At 42.3% G+C, this 14445-nt stretch overlaps 1 pseudogene; it reads right to left on the bottom strand.

Annotated features, from left to right (window-relative positions):
* Nucleotides 1–909: 909 nt before the first annotated feature.
* LOC138416891 (large ribosomal subunit protein eL18 pseudogene) lies at nucleotides 910–1757 on the bottom strand (annotated as a pseudogene).
* Between the last annotated feature and the right edge of the window lie 12688 nt (nucleotides 1758–14445).

Genomic DNA, 14445 nt, shown 5'->3' with positions numbered 1-14445 from the left:
TAAAAGCTGTACTTTTATTTATGTTATATTTATTTATATGCTGCTTGATTATGTTATACTATTATAACTACAGTTGTAATACTATAATATACCATAACATTATAGTTAGTAGTATGGTTAATATTACTAATTATTTGATTCAATCTCATCTACTAGAATGGAACTTTGAGAAATGATGATGGTTTCACTAGCTGAAAGTCTTTGCAACTGAGGATATATTTCCTTGTTTTTTTTTCATCAGCCTCAGAACATGGAGGAATTCCTTTCAGACATGCTGATTGTTATGATTTAATCTCTGATGGGCTATGTATGTCCTAGGTTTAGAGGAAAACAGAATGGGTAGAGAGACACAGAAGACTCAGATGACATGGTCTCATCACTCATGAACTCAAAATTTGGCTAGGAGAAGAAAATCTGTTTATCTATAAGAGATAGGTATCTTGTTCATCTTGCAGTTTATTGTACTTTTTGGATATTTATATTCATATCTTTCACCAAATTTTGTAAGTTTTCTGTCATATTTCTTCAAAAACTCTCCCTTCCTTTTCTCTCTCACTTCTCCTTCTGGGACTCCCACAATGAGTATTTTGATATATTTTTATGATATACCACAGATATTTTTTTGTTTCTGTTCTTCAGACTTGATAATTTCTGTCATCATTCAAGTTCACTGCTTTTTTATCCTGCCTGCTTAAATCTACCTTTGAATCCCTCTAATGGCTTTTTCATTTTGGTTACTGTATTTTTCAGTTCCAGAATTTCTTTTCTGTTTGTTTTTAGTTAAAAAAAACTCTATATTGATATTTCCATTTTATTCATTCATTGTACTGACTTTCTTCAAGTTAGTTCCATGAACATTTTTTTTTTTTTGCATCCAAAATCTTTTTAGTAACAAGGTAGACTCTCGGGTTAGTTTTTGCAGCCACGGCTGGCTCGTTGGCCTCTGGCACGCTCTGACTTCCGGCCCTTGGAGTGGACATAGGGTTTGAGGTGGCTATGCTGGGTTACTGAGGCCTTGCCGAAATGCCTTGTACACCTCTCACCCCTCGTAAGGATCAGAGAGGAGGACAGTGCCACAGCCCTTGGGAGAGGCCAGGGTCAACTGGTCAAAGGTGAGAATCTTGGCCGCTGCCTTGAGGATGCGACTCTGGGTGTGGCCACTCACTCTCAGAGCACACAACTTTCAGTTTGGGCACCTCCTGGACATGAACCTGACGCGAAGAGCTGACTCATTGAAAAGACCCTGATGCTGGGAAAGATTGAGGGCAGGAGGAGAAGGGGACGACAGAGGATCAGATGGTTGGATGGCATCACTGACTCAATGGACATGGTTTGGGTGGACTGCAGGAGTTGGTGATGGACAGGGAGGCTTGGTGTGCTGTGGTTCATGGGGTCGCAAAGAGTCAGACATGATTGAGTGACTGAACTGAACTGAATTGAACACGAACACCATTGGTTACAGTCCCCATGACCACAGCTGTTTTCCCTTCCTGGCCAGGAAGCTTCATCTTCTGGATCATCCGGGAAAGGGACCACGGTGGCCAGTTGGTGTGGTTCATGAACAATCTCTTCAGGACAACCTAATTGAAGGTGGAGTTGGTTCCTCTGGCCAGGAACCTGTGCAGTTTGACCAACAGCTCCGCGTAAATGTCCTGGTTCTTGGGCTCCTTGTGTGGAACCTGTCTGTCCTTGTGGTGAATGTCAACTCCCAGGCTGGCGCCTCCTCCTTGGCCAGGTCTGGAAAGCCCTTTGAGCATCTTTAAGACAGTTGTCTTAAAACCTTTTTCTCTAGCAGATCCTCCATCAGATCTTCTTCAGGAACAATTATTATTGATTTATTTAAAAAGCTTTCATATTTCTTTGTATGCCTTTTGACTTTTTTCTTTTTTTTACAAAAATTGGACATTTGAATCTAATAATGTGGAAATCCATTTCTTCCCCTTCCCTAGGGAGTGATTTTATTTTGTTACTGTTTTTGTGAGTGCTGTTTTGGTTTTGTTGGTTTTTTATTGCTTTAGTCTGTCCCTATGTTGAGGATCAGTCTGGAATGAAAACTTATGATATTTTCACATTTTTTTCTGAGCCCTTTCTAGGACATGCATTCTCACTTTCTAATTTTTCCTATACACGTAGTTATTTTTTAAATGTCTGGCTCCCAGGTAGTGAAAAATGAAGTGTAGGGAAATGGGCACTGGCCCTGGTCACTTTGACCAGAGGGGGAAGGGCTTGTAACAATGAGAGGAGATGCTTCTTTATGAGATCGGAATGGGCAATCAGCAGGCAGAGCGTAGATCCCTGATATTTGGAGAACAGAATTCTTTTTGCCCAAGTTGGCTGCCACAGCTATGTTTAAACTTCTCCAGGAACATGTGCACAGTTGTCTGTCATGTGGCTGGGTGTGGAGAATACAGAGCTGCTACTCCCCTAAGAGGAGAAGGCAATGGCACCCCGCTCCAGTACTCTTGCCTGGAAAATCCCATGGACGGAGGAGCCTGGTAGGCTGCAGTCCATGGTGTCGCTGAGAGTTGGACACGACTCGATGACTTCACTTTCACTTTTCACTTTCATGCATTGGAGAAGGAAATGGCAACCCACTCCAGTGTCCTTGCCTGGAGAATTCCAGGGACGGCTGAGCCTGGTGGGCTGCCATCTCTGGGGTCGCACAGAGTTGGACACGACTGAAGCGACTTAGCAGCAGCAACTCCCCTAAGAGCTGAAATTGGCTGAAATTAATTACAACTATTATCCTCCGCTGTTTTTTGCCCTGCTTTATTTAGTACTCCAATGCCAAACTTGCCTGTTACTCCAGGTATCTCTTGATTTCCTGTTTTTTCATTCCAGTCTTCTGTGATGAGAAAAACATCTTTTTTTGGTGTTAGTTCTAGAAAGACTTGGAGTTCTTCATAGAACCATTCGACTTCAGCTTCTTTGGCATTAGTGGTTGGGGCATAGACTTGGATTACTGTGAGGCTGAATGGTTTGTCTTGGAAACAAACCGAGATCATTCTGTTGTTTTTGAGACTGCACCCAAATACTGCATTTCAGACTCTTTTGTTGACTATGAAGGCTACTTCATTTCTTCTAAAAGGGAAGAAATATCTACTCCCCACAGTAGTAGATATAATGGTAATCTGACTTAAATTCACCCATTCCTGTCCATTTTAGTTCACTGATTCCTAAAATGTTGATATTCGCTCTTGCCTTCTTCTATTTGACTACATCCAATTTGCCTTGATTTATGGACCTAACATTCCAGGTGCCTATGCAATATTGTTCTTTACAACATTGGACTTTACTTTCACCACCAGACACACCCACAGCTGGGTGTTGTTTCCACTTTGGCTCAGCCTCCACATGGAACAGAAAATTGGTTCAAAATTGAGAGAGGAGTACAAAATTGAGAAAGGCTGTATATTCTCACCCTGCTTATTTAACTTATATGCAGACTACATCATGTGAAATGCTGGACTGGATGAATCACATGCTGGAATCAAGACTGCCAGGAGAAATATCAATCACCTCAGATATGCAGATGACACCACCTTTATGGCAGAAAGTGAAGAGGAGCTAAAGAGCCTATTGATGAAGGTGAAAGAGGAGTGAAAAAAGCTGGCTTAAAACTCAACATTCAAAACACTAAGATCATGGCTTCTGGTCTCATCACTTAATGGAATATAGATGGGGAAAAAGTGGAAATGGTGATGGATATTCTTTTCTTGAGCTCCAAAATCACTTTGGATGGTGACTGCAGCCATGAAATTAAAAGACACTTGCTCCTTGGAAGATAAACTTTGACAAACCTAGACAGTGTATTAAAAAGCAGAGACATTGCTTTGCCAACAAAGGTCCGTCTAGTCAAAGCTATAGTTTTTCCAGTAGTCACGTACAGATGTGACAGTTGGAACTTTGGTACGTATAGGAAGAAGACAAAACAATAAACTCTGTGTCTGGTTAGTCCAGTTGCACCAGTTTTTAGTTTTATTTATTTATTTATGGCTGCACTTGTTCTCCATTGCTGCATGAGGGCTTTCTCTAGTTGAAGCAAGCTGGGGCTATTCTCTGGTTGTGGGGTGTGGGCCTCTCACTGCAGTGATTTCTCTTGTTGTGGAACATGACCTCTAAGGTGCATGGGCTCAGCAGTTGTGGCAACATGGGCTTTGTTGCTCCCTAGCATGTGAGGTCTTCCTGGACCAGGGATCTGAACCTGTGTCCTTTGCATTGGCAGGCAGATTCTTAACCACTGGACCACCAGGCAAGTCCAATTGCACTTGTTTTTATACACACCTTACTCTAGCTGGGTGCTAGGGCCACACATGTTATCTCAGTTGCCATTGTTGTATCTTGGGGCTGTTACTGCTTTGCCAAGGGAGACAAGGGAATCACTGACAGACTCAGATTTTTGTACTGAAGAGAATAACACAAGTTAAAAGCCGTAATGCAAGTCATTCTTCCACTTTTGGTGCCCAGCTGTCTTGGGCATCAAAATATCCTTTCCCCACTAAGGTATAACTGCCCTCTTTCCTCAAAGGATTCTTAGTCTTGAGTTTAGTTATTAATATTTACACACTTTCCGCGCCCCCCCCTTCTCTGGCTTTTCCAGGAGTTGACTGGAAGAGGAAGCAAGCAGTCTATGGGAGTATGTTATGCATTTTTTGTACCCAACAAACCTGCTCTGGGACACCCAGTTTCATGTCTCACAATAGGAAAATCTCAGAACTTTCATTTATGTGGACCAGTCAGATTAGCCTATACTCCAGGCTCCATAGCATGTCTCCTATAGCTGATGGGGTTCAAGAATGATTTGCAATTCTAGAGTCTTCACCAAAGTTGAAATGTACATATATTCAGAGTAAACCCTGTCTGGATGAGAGTCTCATCTTGAAGTAATCAGATTTTTTGCAGAAAATTGTCTCAGTTTAGGGGACTTGTTTTCTTATTCTTAAGACTGAGCAGAGACCAAACTTGCATGTCTAGCAACAAGATTTCACTGGCTGGTTCATAATGCCCCTGACATTTGCCCTTGCAACTAACTGGTGGTGCAGGATGTGATTCACACTGAATGATTGGAATCTGTCAATAAGATGGACAGGGAAGGGGTTCAGGGAAGGGATGCCTAAAGAAATTCAGAAATGAGATGGCTAAGCTGAGTGTCCTACAGCTGGGAAGATCATGGTCATGTGGAACCTTTTAGCATTGCGTTCAGAAGGCTTGGCAAACAGTGTCAGGATAGTCACTCTCTTGGGAGCTAAAGCACACTCACTGAACTGAAGCTGAGAGTTCTTTTCTCAGGACTGAGAATAGCCAAGTCAAATGTCAGTGATGGAGGCACTGAAAAATGTCCAAGTATTCTATAGCTGTGATAAATAGAGATGATATCAGGAAGATAGTTAAACAAATAGTTAACTATTTGTTAACTATTAGTCCCAATAGTTAAACAAATTGGGACTCCTGGCTTGGTGAACATGAATTGGAAGACACTGCAAAGAAAAATTTGTTATGAGTGCAAGAACATTTCATTTGAGTTTAAGGGTCACTGCTTGGTTTGATTTTAAGGACAAAGAGTAGTGTAGATTTGGTACTTTGGTTCTACTAACTACTCAACCTGAGAGGCAAAGTGATATAAACCTATCCAGATTTGGCTCATCACATCTCTAACAATATAAGCATTGACTATATGCATGAGGAATAGTTCAGGAGGGAGTGGGGAGTAATGGATTAGGACCAGCTCACATTCCAGCTCTGGATAAACTGGTTGGGGTTGGGGTGGGATATGCAGAGAGGAAGAAGGGTTCCCACATAAAATTCCTTCATTTTAATGATCATACAGTTATTTCTCAGGAAACACAACACTAACATTAGGAAAACAGTAAAAGCATGCACATTTCAAACATCTTAAAACTGGTCTGATTTCCCCCACAGCTGTGCTTCAGTGTGCTTTGCGCTCAGATTCTTCAGTCTCTCCTTTAGAACCTGATGGCTCTTCAGAACCTGATTCCTCAGGTAGCCTGTTTAAGCAAAATAAACAAAGAAACAAAAGAAACAGGTTATAGGTTTTGTCATGTCTCCCTGGACTACGTTGTCATTTTTATCTCAGGGAAAGCCCAGAGGATGGCATCTCTTTCAGTGTCCCTCTGCTTCCATTGATTAAACTCTCATTCTTCATTAATCTCTCTTTCATTCCCTCAAAACTTAGTCATTGTCTTCTATGTGCCAGCTGCTACAAAGAGTCACTAGGGATATTAAATAAATAAATAAAACAAATTTTCTGCTTTTGAACTATTCCCAAGGCCATGTTCCGTCTCACTTTCCTAAAGATCACCCACACCATAGCCTTATTACCTCTGTGGGCCTCCTTCTAGTTTTATGACTGAGAAATGGTGAGGTGTGGGCTGGGAGCTTAGCTCTATAAAACAGCATGTTGCTATTGACCTAAGTTCACAGGTCTTGGAGTTCAAGGTTTGGGTCTGGGTGATCTTGTGCATGTAAGATGATCCAGCCCTGGATGACCAGATTTGGTTAGAAACCTTGCCATGCCATTTATTAATGTGATCTTGGGCCAGTTAATTACTACTATTGGACTTTGTTTCCTCATCTGCTATATAAAAATAATGATACACACCTATCTTAGGGTGATTTTAATTTTAAATTCTATCAATATATGTAATTACATAGTGTAGTACCCAGCACATGCTAACTGTCCAATAAATGATGGCTATAATTTTCTCTCTAGACTTTTGATTTCCCAGCTGCAAACTGACAAATGATAAGAGATCCAACCCAACTATTAAATGTTTTGATTATGACAATCATCCCACCTCCCCTCCCCAGCCAGGATTTGTCCTGGGATCTCAAGCCTCTCCTTTCCACTCCCCAATAACCAAGGATAACATTAAATTCCTTACTTCTTGCTCTCTTTCTCACAGGCTAGTTGACATTCTATTTGAAGCTCATAGTTGTTAAGATTGCCATCACAGCCAGAGTAGACAAAACTTTCACAGAATCCAGAGGTCATGTTGTAGAAATATCTGAAGTGAATGTTATAACAGCTGCCATATTTGAGCGGCATCTTGCAGGGATCTGCGTGAGAGGTTCACACTGAATTAGGGGGAATTAAAGAGCTTGTCTTCACAGGCCTTTACACGTTTGTCATGGTAGTCTGGAAATACCCCTATTCAAGGTCACTGGAAGACATTTGGTTTTCTCTTGGAATTAAGATCACCTGGCAGGTTGCCCTTGGGCATGCAAATTGATTAAAACTCCAATTTCTGGTCTTCAGCAGTGATTTGGAGAGATGGTGAGCCATGAAAAAGGAGGTTCTATCAGTGGTTGGTAATGGTGACTTAGTCACTAAGTCTGTCTGACTCTTTGCAACCCCATGGACTGTAGCCTGCTAGGCTCCTCTGTCCATGAGATTTCTCAGGCAAGAATACTGGAATGGGTTGCCATTTCCTTCTCCATGGGGTCTTCCCAACCCAGGGATTGAACCCACGTCTCTTGCTTGGCAGGTGGATTCTATACCACTGAACCTTCTGTGAAACCCTTTACCAGTATCTTGTACAAAGTAATGACATTCACCTTTCACATCTTACATTATATTAAAGCACAATCTCCTTCTCTTCTTTCTTGGCTCTTAACTGCCTGGACAGGACATATAATACTTACCTTCCAGTTTTCACAGACTCACTATACTAACCATGTCCCCAGTTTAAGTTAACTGTGCCTGCTGCTCAAAACAGGATGCATACCAAGATGCATAACCTTGGAGGTAATACTCTTCACCTTCACATCCTGTCATCTCTGGCTTGTCCCCTTCCTAGAGGCAAACCTTTTGTTCTTAGTGATAGGAATAACCCTTATGGCCGCAGCAGGGGAAGGAGAGGGTGGGATGAATTGAGAGAGCAGCATTGAAATGTATACATTACCATAGGTAAAACAGATAGCCAATGGGAAGTTGCTGTATCCCACAGGGAGCTCAGCTAGGTGCTCTGTGACAAACTAGAGGGGTGGGATGGGGTAGGAGGTAGGAGGGAGGTTCAAGAGGGAGGGGACATATGTATACTATGGCTCATTCATGATGATGTGAGGCAGAAACCAACACAACATTGTAAAGCAATTATCCTCCTATTAGAAATAAATAAATTTAATACAAAAATACCAAAAAAAAAAAAAAAAAGAATCACATAGTAAGTGGTCCAAACAGCTACAACATGGTTGTACTGGCAACCCAGAGATTGTTGTTCATCCTATTCAAGCAGCCAGACTGGGATTTATTCCTTGGTAAAAATAGCTATTTAAATACAGTGACATGCACAAGCTTATTTTATACATACATCCTCTGATATAGGCATTCTTCTGATCCACACTTTATACAAGGAAACTGAAGCTAAGGGATGGTATGGGATTGAGTGACTTGGACTAGTTTGTTAAGTGACAAGGCTGGAATTTGGGGTGTCTGACTTACAGTGTGGACTGTGTTACTTTTTCCCTATGTTCTGGAAGCACCTGAGCCTGTATATCGTACCTGTGAAAGAAAACTTCATTGTCTTTTACGTCTACACTATAAGCTTCTCTAAACAGTAACCATGTGTTCAAGTGTTCTCTCCTTCCCTGGAGCCTGTGCTATGCTAAGTTGCTCCAGTTATGTCCAACTCTTTGTTACCCCATGAACTGTAGCCTGCCAGGCTCCTCTGTACATGGAATTCTCCAGGCCAGAATACTAGGGTGGGTAGCCTTTCCCTTTCCCAGGGGGTCTTCCCAACCCAGGGATTGAACCCAGGTCTCCTGCATCGCAGGTGGATTCTTTACCATCTCAGCCACCAGGAAAGCCTGGTTTGATTCCTGGTACAATGCAGGAGACCCTGGTTCGATTCCTGGGTTGGGAAGTTCCCCTGGAGAAGGGATAGGCTACCCACTCCAGTATTCTTGGGCTTCCCTGGTGGCTCAGATGATAAATAATCTGCCTGCAAGGCAGAAGACCTGGGTTTGATCCCTGGGTTGGGAAAATCCCCTGGAGGAGGGCATGGCAACCCACTCCAGTATTCTTGCCTGGAGAATCCAATGGACAGAGGAGCCTGACAAGCTATATATAGTCCATGGGATTGCAGAGTTGGACATGACTGAGTAACACAGATAGCACAGATAGCTGATTAACAGTGTTATGATAGTTTCAGGTGAGCAGGGAAAGAACTCAGCCATATATATACACGTATCCATTCTCCCCCAAACTCCCCTCCCATCCAGGCTGCCGCATAACATTGAGCAGAGTTCCCCGTGCTGTACAGTAGGACCCTGTTTGTCATCCATTTTAAATATAGCAGTGTGGATATGTCTATCTCAAACTAACTATCCCTTCCTCCAATTCTTCCCCCCCATGCCCTTGAATGAAGTGGAATTTTTGAAATTTACAGTGAAACCCATAATTTAGAATACTTCTAGTCCTTTGCACCGCGTACAAAAGAGAACCCCATTTGGAAAGGACTTATTTGCATCACGGTTTGTTTTTTCTCCTCAAACATCCATAGGATGCCTAGAATAGATGCCCCAAGTCACAATAGACAGCATTTATGGGTATTGATACCAAAGGAGGACCTTCTTGGACCATCTGCATATCAATTTTTTTCTAATTCTTTCTTCCTCATTCATAATTGGTCCTTGGATTTATTTTCTGCTTCAATTTCATACCTTTGAGTCTTTCACATATCATGTCAGTAACCTTAGCCATACCACCCATTAATGGAGTAGTCAGCAAGGAGAAGGTGAAGAGCCCCAGAAGAACTCCCAGCTCGATCAATTTCATGGTGTAGCCAGTAGCAAGTAGGAAAGTTTTGGTATCAACTGATGTTATATCCTGGGCCTGATACTTGAGAGGGCTGGGCCCACTTGCCCCAAGGGCCAGGACTGGGCATTTCCTAGTGATGAGTTGGACAGTGAGTGCTTGGGTATCCAGCCATGAAGCTGAAGGTTCCAAGCTGATTTAGACCCCTGATAGTGAGTCACAAATTTATCTAGAATGCAAGGCTTCTATGTATGTTTAACCATGGAGGGTAGAGCCATCAGAGCATTGAATTAAAAAGAGATTGCTTCCTTTTCTCACCTTAACCTTCTACAGCAAAGAAGAGACTTATCCTGGTGCAACAGAAAGAATATAATAAATACAACAGTAATGATAGTAGCTGTGTGATCAAGTTACTCAAGATGGCTGTTCTATTGTTCTCGGTAGATCCCCTATTTGACCAGTGCTGCTTCTCCTACTCACGTGACTGACTTTCCTATGTACTTGCCTCAGTATTCAGCTAGTGATTTTTATCAAAGGGGGGGTGAGAGGCATACCCTTTTACTAGCTTCCCTAGTGACTGATGAGCCAACCTGATGTCAAGCTCCCCTTTAACTACTGATCTCTGCCCTCTCAATCTTGCTGGCCTCCAGAATGAAGTCTGCTGCCATGTCCTGTCCACTGTCTGCTGCACACTGTGGGGTGTCCTACAGATTCTCCTGTCCATTAAACCTTTGATGTCTCTGTTGATGACTCTGGGCTCTTTTTTTTAATCTTGAAGCTGGACAAGTACAGACCTTGCAGGCCTGCTGGGTGCAACCCAACAGTAGCTAAACCCTATAGCAATTTCTTCATGAAAAGCACTGTTTAAATGAAACCTTATATCTAAGTCTATATCTACATCTATTTCTATCTCACTAAATAATCATATGCACCCCATGAATTAGGTGAACTTGTGATCATCATTTACAGATGGAGAAACAGGCTGAGGTTAAATTATACGTACAAAGTCACACATCCATTGTGTGGTGAACACAAGATTTGAACTCACAACACTATTACCTAGGAATGTGGGACATATTGGTTCTGTTTTCTTGTAAGACTTTTGAAATTTTGGCTTTTGCATTTGCATCTCTAAGCCACCTGTTGTTGTTCACTTGCTAAGTTGTGTCTGACTCTTTGTGACCCCCTGAGCTGCAGCATACAGTCTTCCCTGTCCTTCACGATCTTTCCAAATTTGCTCAAACTCATGTCCATTAAATCAGTGATGCCATCCAGCCATCTCATCCTCTGTCATCCCCTTCTCTTCCTGTCCTCAACCGTTTCCAGCATCAGGGTCTTTTCCAATGAGTCAGCCCTTCAAATCAGGTGGCCATAGTATTGGAGCTTCAGCTTCATCATCAATCCTGCCAGTGAATATTCAGGGTTGACTCCCTTTAGGATTGACTGGTTTGATTTCCTTGCTGTCCAATGGACTCTCAAGAGTCTTCTTCAGCACCACAGTTCAAAAGCAACAGTTCTTTAGTGCTCAACCTTCTTTATGGCCCAACTCTCACATCCATATGTGACTACTGAAAAAACCATAGCTTTGACTATGTTTGACCTTTGTTGGCAAAATTACCCTGTCTAAGTTTGTCATAGTTGTTCTTCCAAGGAGCAAGCATCTTTTGATTTAGTGGCTGTAGTCACAGTCCACAGCGATTTTGGAACCTAAGAAAATAAAATCTGTCATTTTTTCCACTTTTTCTCCACCTATTTGCCATGACCTCGGAAGTGGGTTATCTCCTCTCTGCTGCTTGCCACTCCAGTGCCACACAAAGGCTAATAGTTTTGCCAAGAGAATGCACTGGTCATAGGAAACATACTCTTCCAACAGCACAAGAGAACTCTACACATGGACAGCACCAGATGGTCAACACTGAAATCAGATTGATTACATTCTTTGCAGCCATTATTGATTATATTCTTTGCAGCCAAAGATGGAGAAGCTCTATACAGTCAGCAAAAACAAGATTGGGAGCTGACTGTGGCTCAGATCAGTTCAGTTCAGTTCAGTCACTCAGTCTTGTCCGACTCTTTGTGACCCCATGAATTGCAGCATGCCAGGCCTCCCTGTCCATCACCATCTCCCGGAGTTCACTCAGATTCACGTCCATCGAGTCCGTGATGCCATCCAGCCATCTCATCCTCTGTTTTCCTCTTCTCCTCCTGACCCAATCCCTCCCAGCATCAAAGTCTTTTCCAATGAGTCAACTCTTCACATGAGGTGGCCAAAGTACTGGAGTTTCAGCTTCAGCATTCCCTCCAAAGAAATCCCAGGGCTGATCTCCTTTAGAATGGACTGGTTGGATCTCCTTGCAGTCCAAGGGACTCTCAAGAGTCTTCTCCAACACCACAGTTCAAAAGCATCAATTCTTCGGTGCTCAGGTTTCTTCACAGTCCAACTCTCACATCCATACATGACTACTGGAAAAACCATAGCCTTGACTAGATGGACCTTAGCTGGAAAAGTAATGTCTCTGCTTTTGAATATGCTGTCTAGGTTGGTTCCTTCCAAAGAGTAAGCATCTTTTAATATCATGGTCGCAGTCACAATCTGCAGTGATTTTGGAGCCCCCCAAAATAAAGTCTGCCACTGTTTCCACTGTTTCCCCATCTATTTCCCATGAAGTGATGGGACCAGATGCCATAATCTTTGTTTTCTGAATGTTGAGCTTTAAGCCAACTTTTTCACTCTCCTCTTTCACTTTCATCAAGAGGCTTTTAGTTCTTCACTTTCTGCCATAAGGGTGGTGTCATCTGCATAGCTGAGGTTATTGATATTTCTCCTGGCAATCTTGATTCCAGCTTGTGTTTCTTCCAGTCCAGTGTTTCTCATGATGTACTCTGCATATAACTTAAATAAGCAGGGTGACAATATACAGCCTTGATGTACTCCTTTTCCTATTTGGAACCAGTCTGTTGTTCCATGACCAGTTCTAACTGTTGTTTCCTGACCTGCATACAGATTTCTCAAGAGGCAGGTCAGGTGGTCTGGTATTCCCATCTCTGTCAGAATTTTCCACAGTTTCTTGTGATCCACACAGTCAAAGGCTTTGGCAGAGTCAATAAAGCAGAAATAGATGTTTTTCTGGAACTCTCTTGCTTTTTCCATGATCCAGTGGATGTTGGCTCAGATCATGAACTCCTTTTGCCAAATTCAGACTTAAATTGAAGAAAGTAGGGAAAACCACTAGACCGTTCATGTATGACCTAAATCAAGTTCCTTACAATTATACAGTGGAAGTGAGAAATAGACTTAAGGGACTAGATTTGATAGACAGAGTGCCTGATGAACTATGGATGGAGGTTCATGACATTGTGCAGGAGACAGGGATCAAGACCATCCCCAAGCGAAAAAAAGGCATAAAAGCAAAATGGCTGTCTGAGGAGGCCTTACAAAGATCTGTGAAAAGAAGAGAGGTGAAAAGCAAAGGAGAAAAGGAAAGATATACCCATTTGAATGCAGAGTTCCAAAGAATAGCAAGATGAGATAAGAAAGCCTTCCTCAGTGATCAATGTAAAGAAATAGAGGAAAACAATAGAATGGGAAAGACTAGAGATCTTTTCAAGAAAATTAGAGATACCAAGGGAACATTTCATGCAAAGATGGGCTCAGTAAAGGACAGAAATGGTCTGGATCTAACAGAAGCAGAAGATATTAAGAAGAGGTGGCAAGAATACACAGAAGAACTGTACAAAAAAGATCTTCATGACCCAGAATCATGATGATATGATCACTCACCTAGAAGCAGATATCCACATCCTGGAATGTGAAGTCAAGTGGGCCTTAGGAAGCATCACTACGAACAAAGCTAGTGGAGGTGATGGAAGTCCAGTTGAGCTACTTCAAACCCTAAAAGATAATGCTGTGAAAGTGCTACACTCAATATGCCAGCAAATGTGGAAAACTCAGCAGTGGCCACAGGACTGGAAGAGGTCAGTTTTCATTCCAATCCCAAAGAAAGGCAATGCCAAAGAATGCTCAAACTCCTGCACAATTGCACTCATCTCACCTGCTAGTAAAGTAATGCTCAAAATTCTTCAAGCCAGGCTTCAGCAGTATGTGAACCGTGAACTTCCAGATGTTCAAGCTGGTTTTAGAAAAGGCAGAGGAACCAGAGATCAAATTGCCAACATCTGTTGGGTCATTGAAAAAGCAAGAGAGTTCCAGGAAAACATCTATTTTTGCTTTATTAACTCTGCCAAAGCCTTTGACTGTGTGGATCACAATAAACTGTGAAAAATTCTGAGAATGATGGGAATACCAGACCACCTGACCTGCCTCTTGAGAAATCTGTATGCAGGTCAGGAAGCCACAGTTAGAACTGGACATGGAACAACAGACTGATTCCAAATAGGAAAAGGAGTACGTCAAGGCTGTATATTGTCACCCTGCTTATTTAACTTCTATGCAGAGTACATCATGAGAAACGCTGGGCTGGATGAAGCACAAGCTGGGATCAAGATTGCTGCAAGAAATATCAATAACCTCAGATATGCAGATGACACCATCCTTATGGCAGTAAGTGAAGAGGTGAAGAGCCTCTTGATGAAAGTGAAAGAGGAGAGTGAAAAAGTTGGCTTAAAGCTCAACATACAGAAAACTAAGATCATGGCAACTGGTCCCTTTG

The sequence above is a fragment of the Ovis canadensis genome, chromosome 13, assembly GCF_042477335.2.
Source record: "Ovis canadensis isolate MfBH-ARS-UI-01 breed Bighorn chromosome 13, ARS-UI_OviCan_v2, whole genome shotgun sequence".
Classification (NCBI taxonomy): domain Eukaryota; kingdom Metazoa; phylum Chordata; class Mammalia; order Artiodactyla; family Bovidae; genus Ovis; species Ovis canadensis.
Note: the sequence above shows the minus strand (reverse complement) of the source record. Positions and strands in the feature narration are given on the sequence as shown.